A 15491-nucleotide genomic window follows, 5' to 3' on the forward strand; every position below is an offset into this window, starting at 1 on the left:
AGAGAAAGAAAGAAAGAGAGACAGAAAGAGAGACAGAGAGAAAGAAAGAAAGAGAGACAGAAAGAGAGACAGAGAGAAAGAAGAGACAGAGAGAAGAGAAAGAAAGAGAGACAGAAAGAGAGACAGAGAGAAAGAAAGAAAGAGAGACAGAAAGAGAGACAGAGAGAAAGAAAGAAAGAAAGAGAGACAGAAAGAGAGAGACAGAGAGAAAGAAAGAAAGAAGAGAGACAGAGAGAAAGAGAAGAAAGAGAGACAGAAAGAGAGACAGAGAGAAAGAAAGAAAGAGAGACAGAAAGAGAGACAGAGAGAAGAAAGAAAGAGAGACAGAAAGAGAGACAGAGAGAAGAAAGAAAGAAAGAGAGACAGAAAGAGAGACAGAGAGAAAGAAAGAAGAAAGAGAGACAGAAAGAGAGACAGAGAGAAAGAAAGAGAGACAGAAGAGAGACAGAGAGAAAGAAAGAAAGAAAGAAAGAGAGACAGAAAGAGAGACAGAGAGAAAGAAAGAGAGACAGAAAGAGAGACAGAGAGAAAGAAAGAAAGAGAGACAGAAAGAGAGGACAGAGAGAAAGAAAGAGAGACAGAAAGAGAGACAGAGAGAAAGAAAGAAAGAGAGACAGAAAGAGAGACAGAGAGAAGAAAGAAAGAGAGACAGAAAGAGAGACAGAGAGAAAGAAAGAAAGAGAGACAGAAAGAGAGACAGAGAGAAAGAAAGAAAGAGAGACAGAAAGAGAGACAGAGAGAAAGAAAGAGAGACAGAAAGAGAGACAGAGAGAAAGAAAGAAAGAGAGACAGAAAGAGAGACAGAGAAGAAAGAGAGACAGAGAGAAAGAAAGAAAGATAGAGAGGACAGAGAGAAAGAAAGAGAAGAGACAGAGAGAAGAAAGAAAGAGAGACAGAGAGAAAGAAAGAAAGAGAGACAGAAAGAGAGACAGAGAGAAAGAAAGAAAGAGAGACAGAGAAAGAAAGAAAGAGAGACAGAAAGAGAGACAGAGAGAAAGAAAGAAGAGAGAAGAGACAGAGAGAAAGAAGAGAAGAGAGACAGAAGAGAGACAGAGAAAGAGAGAGACAGAGAGAAAGAAGAAAGAGAGACAGAAAGAGAGACAGACAGAAAGAAAGAAAGAAAGAGAGACAGAAAGGAGAGACAGAAAGAAAGAGAAGAAAGAGAGACAGAAGAGAGACAGAAGAAAGAAAGAGAGACAGAAAGAGAGACAGAGAGAAGAAAGAAGAGAAAGAAAGAGAGACAGAGAGAAAGAAAGAAAGAGAGACAGAAAGAGAGACAGAGAGAAAGAAAGAGAGACAGAAAGAGAAGACAGAGAGAAAGAAAGAGAGACAGAGAGAAAGAAAGAGAGACAGAAAGAGAGACAGAGAGAAAGAAAGAGAGACAGAAAGAGAGACAGAGAGAAAGAAAGAGAGACAGAAAGAGAGACAGAGAGAAAGAAAGAAGAAGAGAGACAGAAAGAGAGACAGAGAGAAAGAAAGAAAGAAAGAGAGACAGAAAGAGAGACAGAGAGAAGAAAGAGAGACAGAAGAGAGACAGAGAGAAGAAAGAGAGACAGAAAGAGAGGACAGAGAGAAAGAAAGAAAGAAAGAGAGAGAAAGAGAGACAGAGAGAAAGAAAGAAAGAAAGAGAGAGAGAAAAGAGAGACAGAGAGAAAGAAAGAAAGAGAGGAAAGAAAGAGAGAGAGAAAGAGAGACAGAGAGAAAGAAAGAAAGAAAGAGAGAGAGAAAGAGAGACAGAGAGAGAAGAAAGAGAGACAGAAAGAGAGACAGAGAGAAAGAAAGAAAGAAAGAGAGACAGAAAGAGAGACAGAGAGAAAGAAAGAAAGAGAGACAGAGAGAAAGAAAGAAAGAAAGAGAGACAGAAAGAGAGACAGAGAGAAAGAAAGAAAGAGAGACAGAAAGAGAGACAGAGAGAAAGAAAGAAAGAGAGAGAGAAAGAGAGACAGAAAGAAAGAAAGAAAGAGAGACAGAAAGAGAGACAGAGAGAGAGAAAGAGAGACAGAGAGAAAGAAAGAAAGAGAGACAGAAGAGAGACAGAGAGAAAGAAAGAAAGAGAGACAGAAAGAGAGACAGAGAGAAAGAAGAAGAAAGAGAGACAGAGAGAGAGACAGAGAGAAGAAGAAAGAAAGAAAGACAGAGAGAAAGAAGAAAGAAGAGAGAGAGAGAGAGAGAAAGAAAGAGAGACAGAAAGAGAGACAGAGAGAAAGAAAGAAAGAGAGACAGAAGAGAGACAGAGAGAAAGAGAGACAGAGAGAAAGAAAGAAAGAAAGAAAGAGAGAGAGAAAGAGAGACAGAGAGAAGAAAGAAAGAAAGAGAGACAGAGAGAAAGAAAGAAAGAGAGACAGAAGAGAGACAGAGAGAAAGAAAGAAAGAGAGACAGAGAGAAAGAAAGAAAGAAAGAGAGACAGAAAGAGAGACAGAGAGAAAGAAAGAAAGAGAGACAGAAAGAGAGACAGAGAGAAAGAAAGAAAGAGAGAGAGAAAGAGAGACAGAAAGAAAGAAAGAAGAGAGAGAGAAAGAGAGACAGAAAGAAAGAAAGAAAGAGAGACAGAAAGAGAGACAGAGAGAGAGAAAGAGAGACAGAGAGAAAGAAAGAAAGAGAGACAGAAAGAGAGACAGAGAGAAAGAAAGAAAGAGAGACAGAAAGAGAGACAGAGAGAAAGAAAGAAAGAAAGAGAGACAGAAAGAGAGACAGAGAGAAAGAAAGAAAGAAAGAGAGACAGAAAGAGAGACAGAGAGAAAGAAAGAAAGAAAGAAAGAAAGAGAGACAGAGAGAAAGAAAGAAAGAAAGAGAGAGAGAGAGAAAGAAAGAGAGACAGAAAGAGAGACAGAGAGAAAGAAAGAAAGAGAGACAGAAAGAGAGACAGAGAGAAAGAGAGACAGAGAGAAAGAAAGAAAGAAAGAGAGACAGAAAGAGAGACAGAGAGAAAGAAAGAGAGACAGAAAGAGAGACAGAGAGAAAGAAAGAAAGAAAGAGAGACAGAAAGAGAGACAGAGAGGAAGAAAGAAAGAAAGAAGAGAGACAGAGAGACAGAGAGAAAGAAAGAAAGAAAGAGAGACAGAAAGAGAGACAGAGAGAAAGAAAGAAAGAGAGACAGAGAGAAAGAAAGAGAGACAGAGAGAAAGAAAGAAAGACAGAGAGAAACAAAGAGAGACAGAAAGAGAGACAGAGAGAAAGAAAGAAAGAGAGACAGAGAGAAAGAAAGAAAGAGAGACAGAGAGAAAGAAAGAGAGACAGAAAGAGAGACAGAGAGAAAGAAAGAAAGAGAGACAGAGAGAAAGAAAGAGAGACAGAAAGAGAGACAGAGAGAAAGAAAGAAAGAGAGACAGAGAGACAGAGAGAAAGAAAGAGAGACAGAGAGAGAGAAAGAAAGAAAGAAAGAAAGACAGAGAGAAAGAAAGAAAGAGACAAAGAGAGAGAGAGAAAGAGAGACAGAGAGAGAGACAGAGAGAGAGAAAGAGAGAAAGAAAGAGAGACAGAGAGAGAGAGAAAGAGAGACAGAGAGAGAGAGAAAGAGAGAAAGAGAGACAGAGAGAGAGAGAGAAAGAGACAGAGAGAGAGAGAAAGAGAGACAGAGAGAGAGACAGAGAGAGAGACAGAGAGAGAGAGAAAGAGAGAAAGAAAGAAAGAAAGAGAGACAGAGAGAGAGAGATAGAGAGACAGACAGAAAGAAAGAAAGAGAGAGAGGAAGAGAGCGAGAGAAAGAAAGAAATAGAGAAAGACAGACAGAAAGAAAGAAAGAGCGAAAGAAAGAAAAGGAAAAAGGAAAGGAAGAAAAAAAAAAGGAGGAAGAGAAAGGAGGAAAAAAAATGAAAAAGGAAAAGGGTGAGAGTGAAAAAGAAAGAGCGAAAGTGGAAAAGGGGGTGAAAAACAGAGTGGAAAAAAAGAAAAAAGAGTTGGAGTGGAAAAGAAAGGACATTCGGGAGGGGCGGTGCTGCCTAAGGTGCTTCCGCGCCCAGGAGCGAAGGAGCCGTTTGATCCCCTGGCGGGAGCGCAGCTCCCGGTGGCGGAGAACGGAGCGGTGGCTGTCAGTCCGAGACTCCAACTCCCGGCAGGCCCTGCGGCCGTCAAGCGCGGCGTCTGACGCAACGGCCGACGCGCCATATGAATGGCTGGCGGCCCGAGGCGGCCGCTCGCCGGGGGAGCGGGCTGGGCGCGGGGAGCTCCCGGCGCCTGTCCCGCGCGGGACGGAGGCGCGGCAGCGACGCTGGAGGGGCGAAGCCTCCGTCCGGCCGCCCGCACGGAGCCGAGCGGCGCGGAAGGGGCGTCCGCCCGGTGCCTCGGCCTCGCTCAGCGGTCCCGGTGGCGGGGGCTGAGCTCGGGCGGGGCGCGCTGCCGCCCGCCGATGGCGGAGCGCCAGGCGGTGCTTTGCTGCCGCGGGCCGGGAGCTGCAGGAGCCGCCCCGGGCGAGCGGCGCCGGGCGCTGCCGCGGTCACTGTGCGGCGGCTGCCCTCGGGCTGGCGGAGGCGCGGGAGCCGCCGAGCTGCAGCCGTCTCCCTCGGGCCGCTGCCGCTGCTGCGGGCGGGGGCGGACGAGCGGCTGCGGAGGCGGCTCCGCGGCGTGCTCAGCCTTGCGAGCAGAGAGCGCTCGACATCGCTGGCATGACACGGCTGCTGAGTGCCTCAGTGCTCGTGGCTCTTCCTTCCACGCAAACAGATGGAGCGGCATCGCTGAGCAGTAAAACACAGCGATGGCCCGGAGAATGGCGAGCGCAAGGAGCGCCGGGCAGGATCCTTCTGATGGCACAGGTGCGATCGGCAAACTCAGCCCCTTGTGCCCCTGCCCTCCCGACCCCCAGGGGAAATGCTCTCCAGCCTCGAGCTGCTGAGAGACAAAACGTGTGATTTGACACTAGGGTCCGGAAAAGGTTTCCGTTTAGATTAGCAAATGCCTCCATTGTTCTCGGTTACGTCCTAGGATCGGTTTTAGGCAGTGACTTTCTACCGCTTGTCGGATTTTCTTGTGCAATGGTAAGAAAATAGGCAGGTCTGATACTGGTTTCGCTTTTTTTCTACTTCATGTTCCATGAGCTGCTTTTATCCAAGCAATTGTTTTAAAGTTCTACTGTAGGCGTTTCTGGTTCACTTTTTTTTTTTTTTTTTTTCCTCTAAATCGGCAGTAAATATAGCTGAGTAAAATTACCTTGGTTTTCTTCCTTCTTAAATGTTTTTATTGATAATCCTATTTGAATATGCAGAACAAGTGGGTATGTCCTGTAATATATCCTAGCTTTTCTTGTTTACAGGGTACTCAGGAAATATTTTTCCCTTCGAGTCCCACTGAAACATTCTCCGTGCAATGTCCGTTAAGGTCTGTGTTTACAAATAAGCCACCATCAGCTGAGATATTTGCCTGTGTACCTTTTCCTGTCATTCAGAGCTTGCGTTCTGTGGTTTTTATGATAAACCTATCAAACTTGCGAAACTGTTTTGCAAGTCTTAACCGTGGAAGGCAGCAAGAAGTGGTTTTAAAGCCTGTTCTTGAGCAGACAAAGGGGAAAAGTGTGAATTTGCTGCTGAACTTGTCCTTTTTCATTTGACTTGCCTTGAATTATTTAGGAAGAGAGAGAACTAGAAAAAAGAGAGAAATAGAATTGGTTCTTGAGCTCTCCTAAAATGCTCCCCGTGATTCCGTGTGGAGCCAAAGTGAAGGGTGATGGAACAGAGCCCCTGTGCTTTAGAAGGAAATCAATTTCAACCTGATCTCCACCCTGAGTCTCCCTAATTTCTGTTTTTAAAATGCAAACTAAGTTTAGGAAGTGTTGGGAGTTAGTATTTTGGGGGAGAAATGGCAGTTGCACAAACCGTTCCATTTCCCAGAGGCTCTGGGAAGGATTCATTTTGTAAGCGCTGTAACTGCCATCGGTTGGTGCTTCGGGGTTGGAATGTGCACTTGCCCTCCGATAAAGCACTCGTTCATTTGCATTTCAGTGCCAGGAGTCTGGAGAAACTGGAGAAGAGCCCAAGAGACATTTTTCATCCTGAGATACAAAAGGTAGGAAGTGACTTTTTTTGGTTTGGTTCTTTTTCTTTATGATTTCCTGGAAATAGAAGGAATTAAGTATAGATCCTACTGGTTTGTTTCTTCCAGTAGCTAATAAGAATAAGAATAATAATCTAATACTACTTAAACTGTCTCTTTATCCATTGAACTGGCCATTTCAAATCCAAACTTCTAAACACCAATAAAAGCATCATCCTTGTAGAATCTTTAATAGGAGGGGGCTAAAGATGCTGTTTTTGTTGACAGGATTTATTGGTTCTTGAAGGGCAAGAGGTGAGTACAAGCCTAACTACTTCTTGCTCACAGACCCGTCCGGTGAATACGGCTTTGTATTTGGATGGGCTTTTGATGACTTCTAAATCAATTGCTCGTTACAGTAAAAAGAAGTCATGTTTTTTTGAACCTGACAGCAAAAATAACTTGAAGCACCAACTTAATAATAATTGATCACCCGTCTAAGTTAATGATTTTATGCTATACTATCAAAGTTTAAAGGTAAATTATTGTGTAGTAGGAGATGGTATAAAATGTATGTTCTAACGTGTAGGATGTAGGCAAAGATTAGAGGAAACAAATTTTTATGTCTTCTGTTTGACTGTTCACCAAATAATATTTGGTTTTATTTTCCTGGGATCGGTGAATTTTAAATTTGGAGTCCTCTATGCTAAGGATGGTCAGCTTACAGGTGATGAAATGTTCAGTCATGGTGAGGTTTTCACCTTCTCCTTAATTGTTTTGCTCATCTGAAAAAAAAAAAAAAAAGGCAAGTTAAAAAAAAAGAAGTTATGTTTATTATTTGTTACCCTGTTCTGATCGTTTCCTCAGTATTTGCTGGAGCTCTGCTTACCCAAGCTTTGGGTAAAACAAGCTTTGGGTTCCTTCTGTCCCACTGGGTGTTGCCCAGTTTGGTTGCATCTGGTGAAATTCAGCCTGAGCCCTTACAGAACCAGCTCAAACCAGGTGAGAGCCATTCGCAGCTCTCTCAGGACACCCGGAGGAGGATGGGTGACGTTTCTGAGCATCTGGCAAGTGTACTTCTATCAAAACTCGGCCTGTGACATTTCTGGGGAAAATCCTTCTGTATCCTGAAGGGTTCCTCAAAGTCTGTTGAGGATCCAGTTAGCAGTTGCTCACCTGGACGGTTCCAGCTCCTCAAGTTAACACTTGTACTCTTGCCCTGTAGTTTAGATCTATTGTAGTTTTGTTATTTTGCAAGATTTTACGTCTTTGGACAGTAACGTGCATTTCACTCTTTGGAACCTCTCGGATCGTGCTTTGGTGCAGCACCACCTAATGGGACACTTGGCTGCTGTGCTGAAGGGCTTGGTTACTGGAATTGTAAATCCCGGAGAGTTTGTAAGTCTTCTGTCCCCAGGGAGGTGTCACGCTTTGTTCACCGTTGCTCTGTTTGTCGGGTGCTGCTTCTCGTCGGAGGTATTAACTTCAAACTGCCCTGTTCTTTTTTGAACTTTTTTTCCTGGTTCTCTCCGTAGGGCAGGGAAGGACTCTCGTATCCCGGTCGTCAGACTCAGCGCTGCCCGAGAAGATACAGAGACTGTAAAAATCATAAGAAGCAGCTAGGACTGCAGAGGAAACAAACTGGAGAGAACAAAAGGTGATATTGTTCTCCTTAGCCTGGATTAGAAACATCCACTGCGCTTTGATGCCGGTGGCTGCCAGGGGCTCGTTAGGTCTCTTTAGGCAGGTGTAGGTGTTCACTTGTAGGTTCTATTTTTTGGCAAAGGACCACGAGAGAAGTTTATTTATAGATCCAAATAAACATTCATCTTATCTGAACATAACCTGTCATCCCCTTTCTGACATTAAGGACTCCTGTATAAATACTTGGGGGGGTTTTCTTTGTCGTTTCTGAATGGTTCCATTTTGCCGGCTACTTGAACAAATCTGAGGGGGTTTAATTGCATACTGCTTCCTTGAAATTCTGTTGGTCTCTGCTTGGAACCCTTCTTGTACTGCTTAATGAAAGACTTCTGATGGTGTTTTCTTGCCTGTTTGTGGTTAAGGTCATGCTCTGATGCATTTACAGAAGCCATGGCAGGAGAGAGTCAGCTGCTGGAGAAGAGGAGACAGTACTATCCCTGTGCAGCACAGAACTGTGCTACTGCTGTGTCATCAGCTGTGTCTGCACTGAAAGTAGCCACCTTCACTTGTAGGTAGCTCCTTGGTGCTTTAGGACACGCTGAGGGATTTATTCCTTTTGGGATCCACGATGAGAATTCCCAAGAGAGGTAGTAGTAATAAGGTCTGAGATTGGAAAAAAGCCTGTGTCCTTGGAATGTTGTTGTTGTCGTCCAAAGTTAATTTTTCCTTCTTTCTTAGCCAGTAGTCAGCTTTTTGCTTTATTTTTTGTGGTATCAGTATTTGATTGTTTAAAAAATTGCTTCAAAAGAACTGCAGTGGCTGGCCACCAGGACCTTGTTCAGATTTGCCTATTTACTTGTAGCTAAAACCTTTCCATATTGTTTATCATTCTATTGAAGAAACTGCTGCCCAGTCAACTAAGAACTGAACATCTCTCTGTCTAGGACATGGGGAGAGGATTTAGGTCATGTCTTTGTTTCCAGAAAAAAGTTCCAGTGTAGTTTCTAACTAGAGGAAAAGGGGGGGGGGGGGGGGGTGTGAAGACTCGGGGCTCTGATGCCGTTGGGGGCACCCCGAGGTGCCCAGGAGAGGGAGCCCCGCTGCGGTGCAGGAGCAGGTATGTTATCACGTACTAGAGAGCAAATTATAAATAGAAATATGAAAATTATAAGTATAAAAATATTTTTTAGATCGTTAAAGAAAGCGGTTTTTTTAACTTGTCAATAGGCAGGGTTTTGATGATAAAAATGATAAATACAAAGAATATGAAGGTAGAAATCTAAGTCTAGAAAGATATCATAAATACATACAGATAAAGTTTAAAACTAGAAGAAAAAATCAGTTGCAGCAGTAGATACGATACATAATATAAATAATACTTTAAATACATGTCTAGAATTTTATAGATATTATAGATAATTATTAATAGATTGCATCAAAAGAAACGATAAATAGAAATGTGAGTATAATTACACAAAGTATAAAAATATTTCGATACCGTTTAAAAGAAGGTGTTTTCGTGTATTTATTTGGTTAGAGATGGGGTTTTTGTTTGGATTAATAGACGTATTCTAGAAATATAAATCTAACTGTAGAGAGATCCAATCGATAGAGGAGGCTATTTCTAAAACCACAACCGAACGCCGCCGCCTTCGGGGGAATCGCACGAGCTCGGCCGAAGCAAGGCGAGAGCGGCCGACCCTGACGGCCTCGAGCCAACCGAGGCGAGGCTTCCGAGGCTGCCTGAAGCGAAGCGAGCCGAGCTCAGGCGAAGCGAGTCTGCTGCTCTCGTGCGCGCTGCTTAGCGCCAGTGCGCTCCCAGCCTAATGAGCTCCTGCCCGAGCCCGCGCTCCCGGTCGTGTCCGCGCCGTGGCCGGGCCGCCCGCGGGACGCGGCAGCGGGAGAGCCCCGAGCCGGGCGAGCTGAACGGGAGGCGGCGGCGCTTGCCCGCCCGCCGTCGGGGAGCCGAGGCGAGGCGAGCGGAGCCGAGGCGCGCCGAAGGCACAGAGCGGCTGGGAGTTGGGCCGAAGCGAGGCGAGCTCGGCCGAAGAGGCGAATGCAGGCGCCAAGAGCCGAGTTGAGGCGCCAAGAGCCGACTCGAGCCGAGCGTCTCCGGAGCGAGCCGAGCTCCGCCGAGCGCCGCAGCATCCCGGGCAGGGCGAGGCGCCGGGCCGGGCTCGGGGTGCAGCCGGGGCTCTGGGAGGCTTCCCCGCCTGTCCCTCTCTCTAGGCCTCCTTCCTTCTCCCCGTCTTCGCCTTCTCTCGCTCCCTTTCCCCCATTCCCTCTCCCCCCGCAAAGCCGGCTCCTTCCTGTCCTGTCCCTAGCCCGCTACTCCCTTCTTGTTCCCCCTCTCTCCTTCCTGTGCCCAGCCTCCGTGTACCCTCGTCCCGGGCTTTCCCTTCCCGTGCCGCTTTCCTGCACAGCCCGAGCTCCCTCGCCGCCCTTTGTCGTGCCCTGCTCTCGCTCCTCTCTTCCCGTGCCCCCTTTCCTTCTTTGCCCCGCAGCCGCGGGGCTCGGGCTGCCGGAGAATAAAGCCCCGAGGGCCGGAGCCCGGCGCCCCTGGGCCCTTGCGGGAGTCCCCGCGCGGGGCCGGAGGCTCTCGGCGGATCCCCCCGTGCCGCTCAAGCAGCGCGGCCGACAGCGCCGGAGCTGCGGCTTTGCCGGCATCGCGCTGAGAGCGGCCCCCGCTCCGTGCCGGGCCGTCCCCGCCGTCTGTGCCGCTCCCTCTCTCGCTGCCCCTGGCCCGTGACAGCGAGGCTGGGCAGGAACCTCAAGCCTTCTGGGGGCTGCCCCCCCTTTCTTGTTGCAGCAGAATCCCTTGCTGGGGCTATGCACGTGTGGGAAGGGCTTGGGGGAAGCGCTGCGCTGCTGTCCGGGGCAGTCGGATTCGTTCGGAGCCTTCTTTGGGGGTCAGGGAAAGGCGGGGTGAAGACTCGGGGCTCTGATGCCGTTGGGGGCAGCCCAAGGTGCCCGGGAGAGGGAGCCCCACGGCGGTGCAGGAGCAGGTGGGGGGCGGGCGAGGGGCGGGGGTCACGCTGGGTGCCGTCCCCCAGAGGGACCCAAAGCTGCCACCAAATGCACAGGGAGGGGTGAGTGGGTGTAGGATGCTAAAACCTGGCAAGGCATTCGGTTTTCTAGGTATTGCTAAAGAATAGGAATTGGTCTCTAAACTCAGCTGGGGAGAAACCCTCTCTATGCACTCATTTGTTTACAGGAATGTAGAAGGTTCCGACTGGAGATGCGTAGTAGTTCTGAAGATATTGCCGTGAGGTTTTGATCTAGGAACGGAGCGAGCTGTGCCCTGGAACCCTCAGAACAGCTGCAGGGGCTGAAGGCGATAGAAAGGGCTCTCTGGCACCTTTTGCCTCCGTTCTCTGCCAGCGCCCAAAGCGTGTCGCAGTCCCGAAGAGGCGCTTGTCATCCCGAGAGCCAAAAGGAAGACGTGTCAAATCCCAGCTCTGCCTTGTGTTTCGTGTGGGTTTTTTACTTCGTATTGATGTCATTCCAGAGAGCAAGGAAAGAAGAAATGTGACCGGCTCCCACTATTACTGTGTGAAGGCTTTCTTGAAAGGCTGCTGTATTTCTATTGTCTTTTTCCACTCCAAGCTTGACTTTTGCCCTCGTTTTTCGAGCTCTGCTGCATTGGGTGTCCCAAGGAGGGCGGGGTTCCTCAGCAGGGCTCTTAGGAGGCGGCGCTGATTCCGCTTTTTCTGAAGGCGTCTCAAAGCGGGCTACCAGAATGACAGTTTTGTGCACTGGAAAGCTTTCCCTCAGTGCCATCAGCGCACGTCCGTGTCTGAATTGTGGAAGCAGACGGACTAAGAACAGCCAGCACCCGGAGCAGATTTCTGTTGGCTCTGTGTCTGTGAGAAGCGGGCTGTGTGCTGGACGGGGAGAGGCGCTGTTGGAGAGTGGCATCAGCGCCAGGTGTGAGCTGTGAGGATGATGAGGGGCCGGCTCCTGCCGGGGGGGGGGGGGGGGGTTGCGAGGCTGTTTTAGGGGGAGGCTTCGCCTCAGCTGCCTTTTGCATGGAGCTGCTGAGTAGAGGGGTTCATGGGGGGCTCCCGGGGCTGTCTCATGGAAGGACTGCGAGAGCTTCTGGCAGCGTCTGGGCGAACACCTGGATACGCGCTTGGATCCGCGGAGCATCGCTTCAAGGAGGTGCCGAGGGACGAATCTTTGTGCCGGGAAGCAGCAGCCGAACGGGTGAGCGCGTGTGGATTTGGAGCGGGGACTTTGGTCCTTTCCCTTTTCAATTGGATCTTGGCAGTCCCCCCTCCCCGCTTCCCCAGGAACAAAAAGGGAGCTTGTGAAGACAAAAGAAATGAAGGAGAGGCAAGCAGCTACTCTCCTAATCTTGTCTGTGTTGGAACTGGGGGGGATCCGCTTTCGCTTGCGGTTCCAAGGATGTCGGTTGAAGGAAAAGCTGCCTTTTCCCGGCTGTTAGGGGTATCCCAGGGGTGACAGGGAATCCCTGCGTTCCATTTGAACGGGAATGGGCAAAGTATTGTTGTCATCGGATGGCTTTGATTGGAAGGTAGCCAGCCCATTTTCATCATCCTAAGGTTTAAATGGAGGGGACAGCGCTGGTGTCCCTCCTTTGCAAGGGTTTGAATGGAGGTCAAAATCCCCCTTTGCACATGGCTTGAAGGATTTCATTGGAGGAAAGCCCCTTCTTTTCTGCTCTCCCAGGGGATGAACTTGAAGGGGAGAAGCCATTTCTTTGCCCTTGTTGAAGCGAGGTGAGCGCCGCCCGCGGCGTCAGTTTCGGGGTTGAGTTGCGGGAAGCCGCAGCTCTGGCGGCGTTTGCAGGGCTGCAGTCGGGCTGTGCCGCTGCATTTGAGGGCGCTTCTTGTGGCCGCGGCCCGGGCCGGAGCGTTGCCGCTCGGGAGCGCTGCCGGCCCGGGCCGGGCGGGTGCCGAGGCGCACGGGGAATTTGGCGCGGCAGCGGCGGAGCCGCTTTGCCGGTGCGAGCCGCCGTGCGGAGCCGAGGGCAGCTGGCGCCGGGCCGGCCAAGGGCGGCAGAGGCGGCGCGGGCGCTGCTGCGCCGGCCCGGCCGGTGCCGGCCGCTCTGTCCGCTCCGGGCGCGGGGCTCGGGCGCCGCCGGGGCCCCCCGGGCAGGGGGAGCGGGCGGGGGCGGGGGGGTCTCCGCGGCGGCGCCGCCCCTGCGCGCCGGAGCAGCCGCCGGAGGAGCCGCTTTGCCGCCGGGAGCCGCGCTCCGTCCGGGGCCGGCAGCGCGGGGTTGGGCTGCCGCAAGTTCTTGGGTGTCGCGGTTCGGAGGTGGCTTTGTAGGGATCGATCGCACGGGTTTGTTCTGGTCGCAGTGGGTGTGCGCTAAGGGCTATGGCGTTCTTCCTGACCGGTACGGTTCTCGGTTCGGGTGGTGACGATCAAGGTTTGGTTTGAATCGAGTTCTGTAGTCGGATATTTTTTTTTGCCGGGCTATTCTGCTTTTAAAGGCGTGCAATGGTTTCTACGGGTCGTTGCGTGAAGCAGCGGCTCGGATTTTAACTCTGTCGCCGTGGCTTTTATTAGCGTGGGCGTGTAGCGTTTGTTTCGGTGGGTTCGAGGTGGCGTCGTGTCGTTAATAGCAGCGGGGTTTTTAAAATCTCTCTAATTGCGTTTGTGTTTCTCGTCTTCCAGGGCTTTTATTTCTTTGGTTTGCTTGATTGTAGTGTACGTTTTATTGTGACGGATCCTTTGGGAGATCTTGTCAATGGTTACGTTTCTCTTTCGGCTTTGTGTTTATTTCTGGGTGGTATTTTTATTTTGATCGAATGAGGCTCTATGCGTTTATTCTTCAGTTGGGAATATTTTTTTTGAGGTAAATGAAAGTTGCTTTGGTTTGGGGGACTTTTGTTTTACAAATGTATTTTCTTTTGGTTTTTTTTTTTTCTTTTTTTCTTTTTTTTCTTTTCGTTTCTTGTTGTCCTTTGACGTATTTGGTGGTTATTGATCAGTTTTATTTTTGGGAACGTGGGTATTTATATGGTGGGTCTTTTTAAGTAGGGTTTTTTTGGTTTTTTTTTTGGGTAGTTATTTTCTTATTTTTTAGTGGTTGAGATTTTTTGGTTTTTTTCTATTTCGTTCATTAGTTCGCTTTCTAAAGTTCTTTTGACAGAGTATTGCTTATTCTTTGAGTTAGCGTAGATGTAGAACTTTGGTTAGTTTTTAAAATAACGTTCAGGGTCAGTGGCACTGATTGGAGTTGAGCGAGTTGGTTTGGGTTTTTTTAGAGGTTTTTGTGATTTGCTGCGTGTGTTTCTCCAGGGTTTTCTTTTCGTTTGGTTCCATTTTTCTGATGTGATGAGAACTGTTAGTGAAAAGAGTGTTGTGTGTTTTTTTCGCTGGCAGTCGTTTGGCTGGTGGAGGTATCTTGATGGTTTTGGAAGACATTGGTGGGAATTCGATGCTGTTTGTTTTGTCATTGCATTTAGGAATTGGATTTTAAATGTAAAATTCTAAGGATAGCTATCTTTAAACAAAACGAGTAGATGTGTAGAAATGGGAATAAACTTTTTTTTTGATCTATTCGATCTCTATTTAAAATTTAACAGGTAACTTAAGTCATGATATATTCCAATAAGATATTGTATTTTTCAAAGAGCATTGCGTATGTTGATAGATATATCAATAGAGATGCTAAATATAAACACAGCTCAAAGGAAATTTTAAATCTAGAAATGTGTTGCGAATCTATGCAGATATATAGATCAAATTATTAAAGGATTGTAAATGTAAAGTGACATAAATCCATACAACACGTAATACAAGCGATACCGTATAGATCTTATGATGGTATATTATAGGAAACAGCTATAAATCTAGTACATCTCTATGATATAATATGTAAAACATTATAGATATGGTAACTGTAAATACAACAACATTATTAAAAGTAGTTTAAAAGAAAGGATGGTTTTGTTTTTTACTTGGCAAAAGCAGGGGTTTTATTATAAAAACTACAAATACAAATGATAGAAAGGTAGAAATCTACTTGTAAAAAGATCTCATGAATACATCAAGATGGATATAAAAATTGAAACTATTAGAAAAAAGAAGTTGTAGCAGTAGATTTGGTACATGATAAAAATAATGATTTATCTCTATGATGTGAATAATAGATATGTGCTATGTAATGATGAATGGAATGCATCAGTATAAACGGTGACTATAAAAGTGAATCTAATTATGCAAGCTCTAAATATAAAACTATTTCAATAGAGTTGAAAAGAAGGGTTTTTTGGTATTTGTTTGGTTAGAGATGGGATTTGTTTTGGAAGAATAAAAGTGTGATAGAAATCTAAATGGAAGTCTAGACATATACAATCAATATATAATGACATTGCTACAACCACAAAGTATGAATAAATACAGATAATAGGAATAGGCATAATAGATGGTATAAAGGACGTAACACATCACTGTCCGGTCTAAATATGGGTGTGAATAGAACTAGGAAAACTAGAACTATCAAATTTATTTCAAGACGGCATGAAAGAAAGGGGGCTTATTTGGTTCTTGTTTGGTAAGAGGCAGGTTTTTGGCATTTATTTTTAGAGGAGTTTCTGGGGGGGATGGCCCCTGTTCTTTTTTGCCGCCTTGGCCGCCCGCAGGCCCAAGGCGCGCGGCGCCCCCGGCTGGGGTGGGCGGCAGTGCTGCCGCCTTGTGGGCAGAGCGCGGTACTGCAGCCCGCCGCTGCCAGGCAGCCCTCTTGGGCGTGGCGCGTGGCGGAGTTTGTTTGACCTTCTGAAAATGGCGGCCAAAAGGGCGGGAAAGCGGAGGACCCCGGTGTGTCTATCCGGACTGCCTGCACGGAACACCGACGCCGGCGCGGCCCCGGTGGGATTTTCTCTTGCGTTTCAGGTGTACCCGACACGGGCTG

The 15491-nt window shown here is 47.5% G+C and overlaps 1 long non-coding RNA gene across 1 annotated transcript; it reads left to right on the forward strand.

Moving 5' to 3' along the window:
* Positions 1-4114: 4114 nt before the first annotated feature.
* Positions 4115-8443, forward strand: LOC143693220 (uncharacterized). Its single transcript, XR_013180735.1, has 5 exons — positions 4115-4749; positions 5247-5311; positions 5932-6767; positions 7498-7619; positions 8052-8443. It is a non-coding gene; the product is annotated as an uncharacterized LOC143693220 (long non-coding RNA).
* The last annotated feature ends 7048 nt before the right edge of the window (positions 8444-15491 follow it).

The sequence above is a fragment of the Agelaius phoeniceus genome, unplaced genomic scaffold (assembly GCF_051311805.1).
Source record: "Agelaius phoeniceus isolate bAgePho1 unplaced genomic scaffold, bAgePho1.hap1 Scaffold_409, whole genome shotgun sequence".
In the NCBI taxonomy this organism is placed as follows: Eukaryota; Metazoa; Chordata; class Aves; order Passeriformes; family Icteridae; genus Agelaius; species Agelaius phoeniceus.